This window comes from Manduca sexta, chromosome 8 (assembly GCF_014839805.1).
Source record: "Manduca sexta isolate Smith_Timp_Sample1 chromosome 8, JHU_Msex_v1.0, whole genome shotgun sequence".
NCBI classification, from domain to species: domain Eukaryota; kingdom Metazoa; phylum Arthropoda; class Insecta; order Lepidoptera; family Sphingidae; genus Manduca; species Manduca sexta.
In genome coordinates, this window is record NC_051122.1 from 1,356,825 (window position 1) to 1,369,970 (window position 13,146).

General features: G+C 33.6%; 1 protein-coding gene and 4 long non-coding RNA genes across 5 annotated transcripts in view; 2 read left to right on the top strand and 3 right to left on the bottom strand.

Moving 5' to 3' along the window:
• LOC115451983 (ankyrin repeat domain-containing protein 29) overlaps positions 1–13,146 on the bottom strand; it is a 61,836-nt gene that overhangs the window by 13,856 nt on the left and 34,834 nt on the right. The gene's annotated exons all lie outside the window — the stretch shown is intronic.
• On the top strand, positions 1,646–3,036 carry LOC119188640. The gene is made up of 2 exons (XR_005111990.1): positions 1,646–1,888; positions 1,978–3,036. It is a non-coding gene; the product is annotated as an uncharacterized LOC119188640 (long non-coding RNA).
• On the bottom strand, positions 2,908–4,052 carry LOC119188641. The gene is made up of 2 exons (XR_005111991.1): positions 3,918–4,052; positions 2,908–3,681 (listed from the first exon to the last, which is right to left on the bottom strand). It is a non-coding gene; the product is annotated as an uncharacterized LOC119188641 (long non-coding RNA).
• On the bottom strand, positions 4,171–8,830 carry LOC119188638. Its single transcript, XR_005111988.1, has 3 exons — positions 8,585–8,830; positions 7,445–8,135; positions 4,171–4,471 (listed from the first exon to the last, which is right to left on the bottom strand). It is a non-coding gene; the product is annotated as an uncharacterized LOC119188638 (long non-coding RNA).
• On the top strand, positions 6,859–7,899 carry LOC119188644. Its single transcript, XR_005111993.1, has 2 exons — positions 6,859–7,031; positions 7,452–7,899. It is a non-coding gene; the product is annotated as an uncharacterized LOC119188644 (long non-coding RNA).

Below are 13,146 nucleotides of genomic sequence, written 5' to 3' on the forward strand. Positions count from 1 at the left end.
GCAGTAAAACCTAAAACATAATCTAAAAAATATAAAATGCATGTTCAATATATATAAATATTATACCTACCTACCAGTTAGGTTTAATCAAAAATAGGAATCTTGTTACGGCCGCTGTGGAAGCAAATAAGTACCTGCAGTGATCCGTACAGAGGCCCTAATGGACTGACCGGAAGCGTTGACATAAATCGACAGACGTGTCCGGTACTTCGAAGCTTCCGGTGGAGCTGGCACGTGTCGGTAAATTCAATAAACGGCCGTGCATGTAGGCCGGCATTGAGTTTCGAATTTATTTTCGGTTTATCGATTTTTATATTTGTTCAGTATCAGACCAAAGTCTGGTATTTGTACCCGATATGGCGATAGGCTTCCTATCATATCATGGAACGGAATGCACACGGCGAGTAGTGGCCATGCCGAGGAGAGAGAGAGCAGCTGCCCTCTTATAACATAAGTAACCACATTTATTTGTAAGTACTTGTGTAATGTGTTGAATTATTGGGACTGCCTAAATGATATTCTCGTAATGGCCCCTAAAATTTGATATTCACGCCCCTCCTACTGAGTTGGAAGCTGGGTGCACTAGTTGCGCTCTGCTTACTCCATTGTTTTAGGTACTGCATACTATGTAGGCTATAAAGTATGTAAAACACAAGTTTAATTCCTCAAGAAGACATGATAAAAAATCTATTATTGTGGCACATACCTTTACCTACCCTTTGTCCTATATTACAGTCGTAATCTTACATGTAGATCATTTTAAAAATATCGTATTGATTATCCTATTAATGAATGCGTACCCAGTGGAATAATGACTTATGTATGCAAATTAAAATTGCCAATGTCAATCTCGATTTGTATGGAAAGCTGCCGCGAGGGAGACCGATTTCAGAATCATTCCTCATGACCGGTAAAACCGTCGGAGCGGTTAAATCGAATGAACCTTCGCATGGGAAATTGATATTATTACAGGAAATTGACTTTGCTGCTCGTCGCTACGGTTAGGTCTACCTACGGGGCACCATATGTGTTGAGGAGCCATTTTTGATGTTACAGTAATTTAATAGCCCCTACATCCATTTTGTAGATCGAATTTCGTAAGCCTAAATCAGAAATTCGTAGAATACTATTAGGTACTTTTATAAGGTTCACGCCTTCAAATTTATTATTTAAGGCGATACCTCAAGGTCCATTTTCATACATTTTGTTTCGGCTTTAATCTGGGTAACTAAACAAGTATTGGCAAGTAAAGAATTTAAATTCACGTCTAGTTAGTGATTAGTTCTCGCAGTTGAAAGAAAACGTAAAAATAATTAATAATCATGGATATTTCGGCCTTTAAAATTTCATCAAATTTGACAAGTACGTATTGTTAGTGTGAGTGACGGCTGACTGAGTATACCGGCACAAATGAGAACTATATATAAATGATTAACGCTGTCGCAGCAAAATAACCGTGAGATGGCGTTATTTATTCTTTTCAAATTGATATATCGTAGTAGAATATACATGAATCATTTAAAACACATCAAATATGATATGCCTTTTAAATAATTTTGTAATGGGAAAAATAGAAAATAGAAATGAGGAGAATCACTAACTTTTATCACGACAGAGGGCGCACTGTACCTTGGCTTGACAAAACAAACGTCAAATCGTATGACGTATCACTGAGTGTTTATGAATATAATATACTTTTGTTCCAAATGCCTCAATGCAGTGCGTTAAATTGTAAAACAGAGGAATACATTTATTTCCAAAGGAAAGTAAACGTAGAAAGCAATGGGAATCTGCGTTACGTATAAAAACTTCGAAGCTAGTAGCACAGCACGATTGTGTGTTGCGCATTTTACAGAAAAAGATTATTACGGGAAAATCAATTATACAGGTGAGTCACTATAGAATTTCTATGTGATTTACCTATTTCCATTAATTTTAATTACTTCGTGCTAATTATTTTTGTTTTTATGATTTCAGGTTATGAGCTCCTTGCAAAATTTCTTAAAAAGACAGCTGTGCTATCTGTGTTCTTCTTAACGAAGATAAAACCAGAAAATCCAGCTGCTGTGGCACATCAACAACGTATTGAACGAAGAAGTCAGTCGAGTAACAAATGTAGATGATTCACAACCATCAAGTAGCAAAGTTAACCTAATAAGTGACAGAGACAATTTACTGGAAGTTGATCATGAAGAAGCAGTCAAAACAGAAGACAACAGTGCAGTAGGATGTACATATATTATGCATGAATTTATATCTAAGGGCACTCAAGTTGATCAAGAACACAAATATGGGTTTATGAATAGATATAAAGATGATAATGCCACTATTAAGTTTTACACAGGTTTTGAATCATATAAAAATTGAATTTAGTCTACTCAGCTCTTAGTCCAGTGGTTCACAAAATAAAATATTATGGCAGCAATGTGATTATTCTTAGCAGTGATTCTAATTCTAATTTATTAGTTGGTGCAATACCTGGTAGCTTGCTGTTATATTGTTCTCAAGCATTTGCAGGATTGATAAGTGATCAGTAGGCAGTGGAACAAAGTGACCTTTTAGCAAAATGTGAAAGTGGTAGTAGTATACTGACTGACAGAGGATTTATGATACAATATATATTTCATCAGACAAAAATGTGACCATTAGGATTCCCAGTTTCTTAAAAGAAAAATTTCAGTTGCCTGGTCTTAATGTAATAAAAGATAGGGAGCTTGCAAACAAAGGAGTTCATATAGAAAGAATAATAGGATTAACAAAGACAAACAAAATTTAAAAATGAATTAGACCATAACTATATCCCAATAGTGAGCAAAATCTTTTTTTATGTTTTATGTGCTAAACATCTACAATTTCAGGAATTATACTATTACTATATTGTGAAAGATATTAGATAAAAAGATGTAATTATTTCAATTTATTTATTAATTGTAAATAGTTCTTATACACATACTTATTTACATTTCTGGTTCTAAATTATGTACATAAAAGTTTAACAAATTTGTCAACATGCCATTAATAAATGAGTCATCTCTATTAATGAATATTATTTTCATATCCTCAAATGTGTAAACAATAAAATTGCAATATTGCGTCCCCGAACAATAAAGTTGGCCTTGGATTTGGGCATAATATGGATGCTGCTTTTTTAAATGTAATTCTCCATTAAGTATTTTTAAGTAAGGCACAGTCACAGAGGTTATTTTATAATATCTAGCAGCATATGGACACTTAACCTCAACAATAGTATCTTTACCCAATATACCGTCTGGAGAAACAGCCAGAAAAGGATATTCAAATGATATAATGAATCCACTTTTTTATTTTTAGTCCATAATCTCTATCATATTTGGCAATGGAAATAGTTTCTTGGATTTTACTATGCACAACTAACATAGTCTGCACAGCTTTAGGGGCCAAAATCATATCGATTACATATATTTTTGGTACTTATATGCTTTACTGTGGCACACTAAATGAAACATACTGGCAGTAATCCTGCATGATCTTTCATGCCACTCAGAGGAATCACTTTGGGCTCTTGTATTCTTCTCACTTCCTGAATTTGTTCAGATATAATATTTTTAATAATAGCTTCTCTAGTAAAATATCTATTGGAGTCCTATCTACATAGGTGTAACGATCCCATTCAATGCCATGTGGATTTGCGGGTTCACATGTCTGTAATAAAGGTATTGAGCTTTCATCATATCCCATTACTAAAATTTTCACATAATCAGCATAACTGTCCATAATATCAGTAAGTATCTTTTAGTGTGTTATAAGTAAAAGATGTCAATCTCTTGTTGGGTAAATTTTGAACTGCAATGGGTGAATTATAAAATACTTTCTTGGGTCTATTGAATGTCATTAATTTTTGAGTACTTGACAGATGCAATTTAATATTTTTTGTGTACCATCCAACAATACAGAGACATGTTTGCAACATGCTTGAGTACCACTGCCTGCAGCACAATCGCAATGGCATTCTTCAATTACTCCATCTTTACTTAATTTTACATCCACAAAGTATACCATTTTTTCATACTGGCTTTACATTGTCCTCTAGTGGGTATAAATGCCATCTGTGGAATAGCGGGCAGTCACAAGATGTCGAAATTCGTACAGGAGTTGTCCTTTATGCTGAGTATTATATCTGCAAAAACAATAATGTAGTAAGAAAATATAATATAATGTTATCAAGATATCATGATATATGAGTGTAGGTATACCAATTTAAATACATAAAATTTACACTGTCATCTTTGTAAACAACTGCCTAAGATTATAATCATTACATATGGGTACATAACTTTCAAAATATTCCTGTATTGCTTGTCTCGTAATCATTGGTAAAGAAGTGTCCGCAATTATGTCTCTGAAAGTATCAGTGGTTGGATTCAGATATGCGATCTCCTCTTGGATCTCGCAGTCAACACCAAAATTTTTATTCCGGTCATTAGATTGCAATCTATAACAAAAAACAAGAACTGAGGTCCGAGAACAAGAAAATAAGGCATATAAGCGAATTATAACCTAAATATTATAGTATTTACCTTTCTATCAAATTAGCTCTTTTTTTCCGGCAATTGACGCATTTTTTACGAACCTCAACTTTAAGTTGAGGCACAGTCATGAAAGCGTACATATTTTAATGAATTAGCACTTCAAATTTCTTGAAATAGCGTCTTCACTTACGTCAAGAAAAGTAAACAACGGTAAACAAAGTACACTCGTGTACCTCCATTGTTATGAGTATTTGATAGAAGCCTTATTTATGATTTGACATATTACAACCGGACGTTGCTGCTCTTCCCATTGACCGTCGTCAAGGTCGTGAAGTGAACCTATGGGACGTTGCCAGCTCAATACCCTGTTGGGTCTAAGGTAAAAAGTAAGTTTCATCACATTACGTTAATGTCACTACTATTGCACGCGGTTTTGCCTGTGCAAAATTTTAGATTTAAAATTATAAATAAGATCGCCTGAGAATTTTACCTGTATTTAATATAATGTAATTTGTAAATGTGACGATCGATAAAAGAATATAATATATAGTTTTTTTCCAATAAAAGTTATGATTTTGTTTCTATTTATTAACTTCTCCCTCGGGATAGGTGCTTTAAAATCGTATTTTATACAGTAACTTTTCGAATAAACTATTTACGGATTTTATCGTGGTGATTTATATTATTATTTTCTCCCTAATGCTATATGTACTTATATTGGGAGAAAATAATAATATATATCACCGCGATAAAATACGTAAATAGACAATATTTCAAAGATAAAAAAATAAACAATACATAATAAAAATAACATCTATGGAGCTTTCAATTAAATAAAGAATAATTGGACGACAGGAGTTAACATATCAGCAATTAATTCTGTTGACAGAAGTTTATATAATCATATTACCGATATATTTAATTGTATTTTTCATTTCAGTGTTTGTATCTTCCAGTATTATATATTAGTCTATGTTTGTTTCGATTTTATACAGTAATCATCTATTATTAATAAATATTTCATTTGTAAAACTTAAATTCCAATCGCCGTAGCGTAACTCAGGAAGATATTTTTTTATATAAATACCTCATACCAAAGTCTGTTTTACAACAATAAATCAAATAAAATAAAATTTCACTCGACGGTCGTATTATATACGGCCAAATTGAATAGCCGCTTTTTCATTATAAGAACAGTACATTACAACCACCTCCGTGACTTGTGACGGCCATTGCATTCCAGGCTTTACAAAAACATGACGTTACTCGCGATTAAAAAACAACCTTATGTGGTGGGTGTGAGGTCGAATTTGTGTTTAGTCCATCAATACTTATGATTTTCTGTTTCATGTTTTGTTTGAATTTATCGACGACGCTAATTTTTGTTATCACATTTGCAAGGAGTTTAGTTCAGCCTTTAGGATTCGATACAAGACAACATAATGGTGGTCTCGGTGTATGTACACCTTTGATGTACACGTATACACGTGCTATACCAAAATATCTGTATGAAGCTCCGTCATGCACCGTCAGTGCTAGCACAACTGAAGCTGCGTTGGAACCAGAACTAACCAATTGATCCCAACCGGATACCGATGCCTATCTACTACCTGTGGAAATGATTTCTAGTAACAACCTGCAATTGGTAATTGGATAACTGATTGTGGACTCGAAGCACGAACTTCAGTGGGCATTTAATGTGCCAAAACATACTCGGGTTATTGTTTCCAAATTCAATATGCCAGTGAAAAACAAAAGGGTTTTCATAGTGTTTCCACATTTTAATGCAGCATGTGTGATGAAATTTGGCACCATTGTTCTGAAAGGGATAACACAAACATAATATGCTTTATGTGGGCAATCATAACAGCTTGCAGATATTACACGCGAGTGGCTCATATGATAATCTTTGTGGACTCGCCAAATATGGCTGGTATTATATTTCTTGCAATTGAAAAACGACAATACATGGGACAAATAATTGACTGCGGAAATAAAGAAACCTGGTGACTAAGATAGATTTATTGCCAGTGTAAAAGGTATATATTGGATGCTACTCTATATATTACTGTTTATATGTAAGGGGCTAGTTAAAAAGGTTATATGGTCACAACTTAGATTCATCATTAGGAATGGAAGTTCCATACACAATATAGGAATTATTATTTATTAGATTACTCATGCCTTTACATTAGCATACTATCTCATGACAATTTTCTTTCCAGGCTTGAATTATCAGCAATAACAAAAAAGCCTATTTATTGGTTTCAAAAATAAATACTGTTTCACAATAGGACAATATTATGAATTGAAAAGAATAGATTTAAACAGACCTAGTTGCTGTAATAATTACAGAGCCGTTTACCGGCAATGGAATCTAAAATAAAAAATTTCAAGAGTGAAGAAATGCATAGTCTCCATTATTTAAATTTTATTAGAGATGGAGATTCTTCTGTGTTTGCTAATGTGAAAGAAAAAGTACAACATGGGAACTAAATAAAAAAATTGACACCAGTGCACAAGGTAATTTATTGTATCCAATATCCATAGACCTTTATCTCCTTGGCATAGTGTTAGTTGTATTATCATGAGGCCGGAGATTTATGGGTGATAGGATTTTGAATGCCTCAAATATGATTGGTGTCATAAAATCTCAACTAAATTATTAGTGTAACATTCTTGGTAAAGACTGCTGGTCCCACCACACATTGAAGTAGAATAAAAAAGGAATGTTCAGATACAATTAATGCTTCACATAAATGTTTTGTATTTGTAATCATTAATACCTGGTGGTGTGAACTACTACTATGCTATGCTAATTATCATGATAACTTGCTATATGTCAATATTGTAATTCACCTTTTACTTGGCCGACTAAACATTGAACTTGAATTGATAATGTAATGTGGATAAACATATACTATATTACTACTCACATTTCAGATTTTAGCTAATACAAAGCTTCCACACTATGGATGAAATATTTTGAAACCAAGGTTACTGAAGAACAGTAGTTCTTATACGTACAATAATTTATTGCACAGTAGTGCAATAAATTATTGTACGTAGAGCAATGGTCAGCCTAGTTCCATGGCTGATGATTTTCAGATTCGGCCACCGCATGTATTTGGCAACTATGAGAAGAGGAAAAATTTACTACTCTTTCCATTCGTAATTTATAATATAATTTGTACATAGTGTTACTTTTGTAAAATTAGCCAGACAAATGTGATTTGTTATCTATAATAAAAATATAAAACTATAAACTGGTAAATCATTTGCCATTGTATTCAAATTTAATTAGAGTATGTCATGTTTTAAGTTTGAGAAATCATTTCAGAATTGTGGCATTTTACTTAAAAACAAATAAAACCAAAAACTTTCTTCCAAATATTGTATTTCAGTAAAATCAATGTCCATATTTTCATGACTGGAGCTGGCTGGACAGTCATCCTGTGATTCTGAAGAACTACTACTGTCATCTTTAAGATTTATTATAATTCTTTCAATGTCCTCTTACAGGGTATGTTCTCTCTTGTAATAGTCATTTTAAATTTTTCTTACATGTTGACATGAGATTTTCCAATCATCTTCGGTTATGTCTTGAAACGCACTCACATATGCTTCCTTTAACAAACAAATAATTACTTTTGATTTGGATAATAAATGAATATTAAATTGTAAATTATTATTAAACCTGTACTTTGAATGAATCATTTCATTATTATAACATTAATATTTTATACAATATGAGCTGCTTCTGTTTTGCTATGCCCCATATAAGCTCAATGAGATTTAAATCACAGTAGTAAGGTGGAACCCTTACCACTCTACCTCTACCTACCTACCTACACTACACCTCAATTAGTAATTACTAATTATTGATGCAAGTATCTCAAGATGACGTGGACAATCTTTAAACTAATTTTGTCATATGAATGTAAACATTACCTACGGGCTTGATAATATATTGCAAGATATAGAAAAATACTTAGTGCAAGTAGTAAAAATCACTCCAGACTCATCAAAACTTATAAAGTACACTTAAATTATTAACAAAATAAACTTCCACTTACCAGATCCGATAGAATTGTTTTTGCTTCTTGTTCAGCTAGACATGGTCGGTAAAAGTATTATATATAATTTCTCTCGCGAACCTTATTATTCGCGGCTTATTCATTTTGTATCGCGAATAGTATCTTCTTGTTCTTATTGCAAAATTTTAATAAAAAGACAACACCGACACTATTTATAAAACTTCACAAACGTCAAAAATGTGATAATGTTGCCAGGTAAAATAAAGGATTAGTTCCATTTCTACACTTTTTGCCAAGCTATAAAATACAGTATTTTAATTTATTTATTCCCAATTTTTCGTCATCCATTATAAATATGCACCAACAAAGATGCGATACGAGAGATTACGTTCAATTTTTCGAGACCTTGAAATATGTTTTCTGCATTAGTACCATCTAGTGGTCCTATATAAAAATTACTTTCGATATGTGTGCGTGCGTATATGTACACGAAATACCGATCTTTCTGCTTCAGCTAACTTAAACGGTACTATTCTCAGATATTCGTTATGATGAAGCAAAATAAATATATAGATAAATTGTAGCATAGTATATACCTCTAGCATATAGCAAAAATTTTCTAGAAACAAAGTATTTTGGACGTAATTATAAAAAATGTGACTTTTTGTGACTTCAATGCCATCTAGCGAAAAAATTGCGGCGGAGCCATGAACGGATCCGCCTTAAACATTAACTTCCTTTTTAAGTTAACCATACAATACATATTACTTTTTAGACCATACCTTATTAAAAAAATTAAATTAAGTAATTAGTTACATCTCTGAGAGTCGTGGAGTAATTTTTATAAGTGGACCTACTTATTTCTGCACCACAATCTGAGGTTAATTGGTGAAGGATAGCTGGTATAAGTCCACCCATGTATCATTTGGGTAGTGTTAAAATAAAACAGTTTGTATTACCTTAATTAAACCGCAACATTAGTTCATTTTGTTATTTATGATTCACTGCATCCGAAAATGTAGGTAATGAATGAACGGAAAATTTTACTTTCGTTCTATCGTTCATAATATACCAATTATCTAATTCATCGTACCCTCATAGTACCGCAGCACATTTTCATAAATACAAAAAAATCACTTTATTCTTTCAACTGCACTGAAATTTAGTTGGTAAGTTCTTTATCATATAGTGGCATCAACAAATCGATATTGCAATAATTCTACGAAACCAATAGAGGTGCAAATAACTTGCAATTCCTTCGGGCTTGTAGGAATGTCAATAAAACAAGACTCTGATACTAATTAATGAGAAAACCCCGGGGCACGAATCCGGTAAACCAGTAGAACATTTTCCATGAATAATGTAGCTATAGCACGAACAGATGGGGACTAAGGGCAGGAAACAGGGGCTCTTGACCCCGCATTGAGTGGTACGGACTTGTTTAAAGTCAAGTGACCGCTTAAAGAAAAATTGCGGGGTTTCTTTGAATTTATCGGGACGAAGTTTTGTAAGCAATAGCGTAAATTTTGATTTACAAGCACTGTATATTATTGCATAGCATTTATTATGTTGAAACATTGTAAATAATGTTAGTTTCAAAATGCCCCCTCTATTGTTTGAAGACAGAGACAAATATTTAGTAATATAATATGAATTCTTATTTAATAACTACCAACAATTAACAAAGGATTAGCTAAAATTATATTTGTTTATGACGCGTTACGCGTCAAGTGGCGATAATATGTTGTATAGTCGAATCCGTTTATAATGACATCGATAGGAATTGACAAACACGTCATAATAAGCGGATGTCATACAAAGCGTTTTGTGAAAAAAAAAAAACATTTTTATGTAAATAGTATGTGGTTGCGCCATATTTCTAATTAATTCTTTATAAATTTTAACTTCACATTTCCGGTCGCGTCAATCCAAAATAGTGTCTTTTTTATTAATAATTTGGTGACACTAAACGTACACTTCCTTACCGCATCCCTTTCCCGCACATACCTTTCCAGCGAGCGAGAGCGAGAGCGCTTCGCTGGGAATTGGTTTCGCGAGTGCCCGCGCGCCGTACGGGATGCGGGTGCAAAACACTCTCTTGTTCGCGCTCCGCAAAGAAATGGACACGATGACGTCTAAGAATCATGTCGGTCATTATAACCGGACATAATTTATTAAAAAGGGGTCACAATAAGCGACATGTCACTGTAAGGGAAGTCATTATATTTGACTTTTTTATAAAGAATCTTATATGAAAACGAAACTTCGTAGTGTAATTACGTCATAATAAGAGGTTGGTCAATATAGGCAGAGTCATAATAAACGGATTATACTGTAATAAACGGATTATACTGATTATAGTGTCTCGTACTAGCAATCTTGAAAGTAGTAGTTATTTTTATTTTATTTATTATGGATTGCCAACTAAATTAACAATAAGTATTACATACAAATGAAAAAATATTTTTTTTTTGATTAATTCCAATTTCAATATCGGACAACCACAACATGCGCTAGGGTAAAAAAAATTAAACATAAAAATAGAAAAAAACTTTATAAATACTTAGTTCTATTATACCCCACAATAGCTGTATTTGTTAGGGCCTCTAAAGAACAGCCAATTACGGCCCATCGATAAATATTGTGTAATGAAGTACACAGTTTTCTTACCAAGTCGCTGTGCTTATTGCTTACGTAAATGTGTAAACAAAGGTGTGAGAATTTAGTTATAACAGAAAATAGAGTAAAAAAATATTGATTTCGTTGATGTTTTGTGACGGGACTTCGATTGAATAAGTTTGTTAATTGTCGTCTATTCATGCTGTAGATAAAGCTGGCTTATTTAAGTCATGATAACATTGACTGATTGATGCCTGCCTTGGAGGAGAAGTTGTATTACGGTATGACAACAGTGTCGAAGTCTTGGGTTCGATCACCGTAAAATTATGTTTAGCGTTCTAGAGTCACATTCCAGCTAATTTCAACAACTACTTATATAGGTTCTACAACGTAGCAAATTATATTGTGTAATGTGTCACAAAAAGAAACTTTGAGAGATATTTACATACGAATTTTATGGCATTGATGGTGATAAAATTACACTGAACAGTTAGTCCATACCTACACGTGTATCTTCTATTATCTACAAACATCTCAAAATAAACAACGCAATTTATCATTTGCAAAAATCTGTCCCTGTAGTCCATAACATAAAAAATACTAAAGAGTAAAGAATTATATTTCTCAATACGATATTAAACATGTCACGTACAGACTTCCACGAAATTACTTAACAACCTCTAGAGTAAATGGTATGCACGTGTCTATTCATTTTCATCTTTCGTTTGTAAAGTTCATCTCAATTTTCTATATCTTCATCTTTTCAGTTGCCGGCCGGATGGCAGTCAATCGTTCAGTTATCGCGTCCGATCAACAAAGCGTTGAGACGACGATTAATGTCACACGTGTGCTCGAAACGCTATCAAATTGAAATCAATGGGGAAATAGCTTGACAATCTCTATATTTCTTGCTATGTAGATGTAAGTTGATATTTTAGAAGAGGCAAAGAAATTGCTATGTACTCAACGTCGTCGTAAACATGCAGAAAACTTGAAGGATCGTTGGTTTCCAGACTTTAACCAAGACATACTTAAGTATATCAATTTATGGCGTATTTTTCTGACTCCGAAACCGGACTAGCTATCGCCCTACCTAGTGGAAAGTGGTGCCCTGAGGCATCCTTGTGCGGGCCACGAACGTTTCCCCTTCGCCCATCCTAGGAAATTCCCATCCTTCCCCTCTCTTCCGTCTTCTAGTGTTCCTTGCCCATTATCTACCCGTGCCGCTGCGGATGCTAAGCCAGGGGATCGCCTGTATCCCATACGAAGGTTATTCCTGGCGAAAATCGCAGCGGATACCCAAAAAATTATTTCAGTAAGGATACCGTCGTTAATGGACGTCAGCACAGCCAGGTACATAGCCAAGCTGCTGCCTACAGTAAAAAAACTTAATTTTAAATACCTACATAACTATCAACTTCCTGATTACTGGTTCTTTAAGAGTATGCAATTTGGATTTTTTTAATTACCTTTAGTTTTAAACATATTTTAATCTTTAGTCTATTTTGAAATATACACTTATTACGCAAAATAATTATTTTAGAATGATCTAGATTTGTACTTGTTCGATTCAGCTGATTTGCGCAGGTCGTTCAACAGTTTCATCGCTGTAATCAGTGAATTCCATCTAATCTGATGTGTTTATAATTTCTAAGTACAAATTGTTTCAAAGAGAAAGTTATCAAAAGTCATTAAAATTTGATGCAATCTTTATCGATACGTTTGTTAATAACGATTATTTTTGATATTGATATAAGTAATTATAACAATTATTTGACTGCCTCGGTGGCGTAGTTGTATTGCATGTCCGGTACAATAGCGCTCTGAGGTCCTGGGTTCGAATCCCGGGTCGGGCAAAGTGATATTTGGGTTTTTCTGCTCAGTATCAGCCCGGAGTCTGGAATTTGTGTCCGATATGGCGATAGGCTCGCCCCCTATCACATCATGGGACGGAACATACTTGGCGAAAAGTGGGTGCCCTA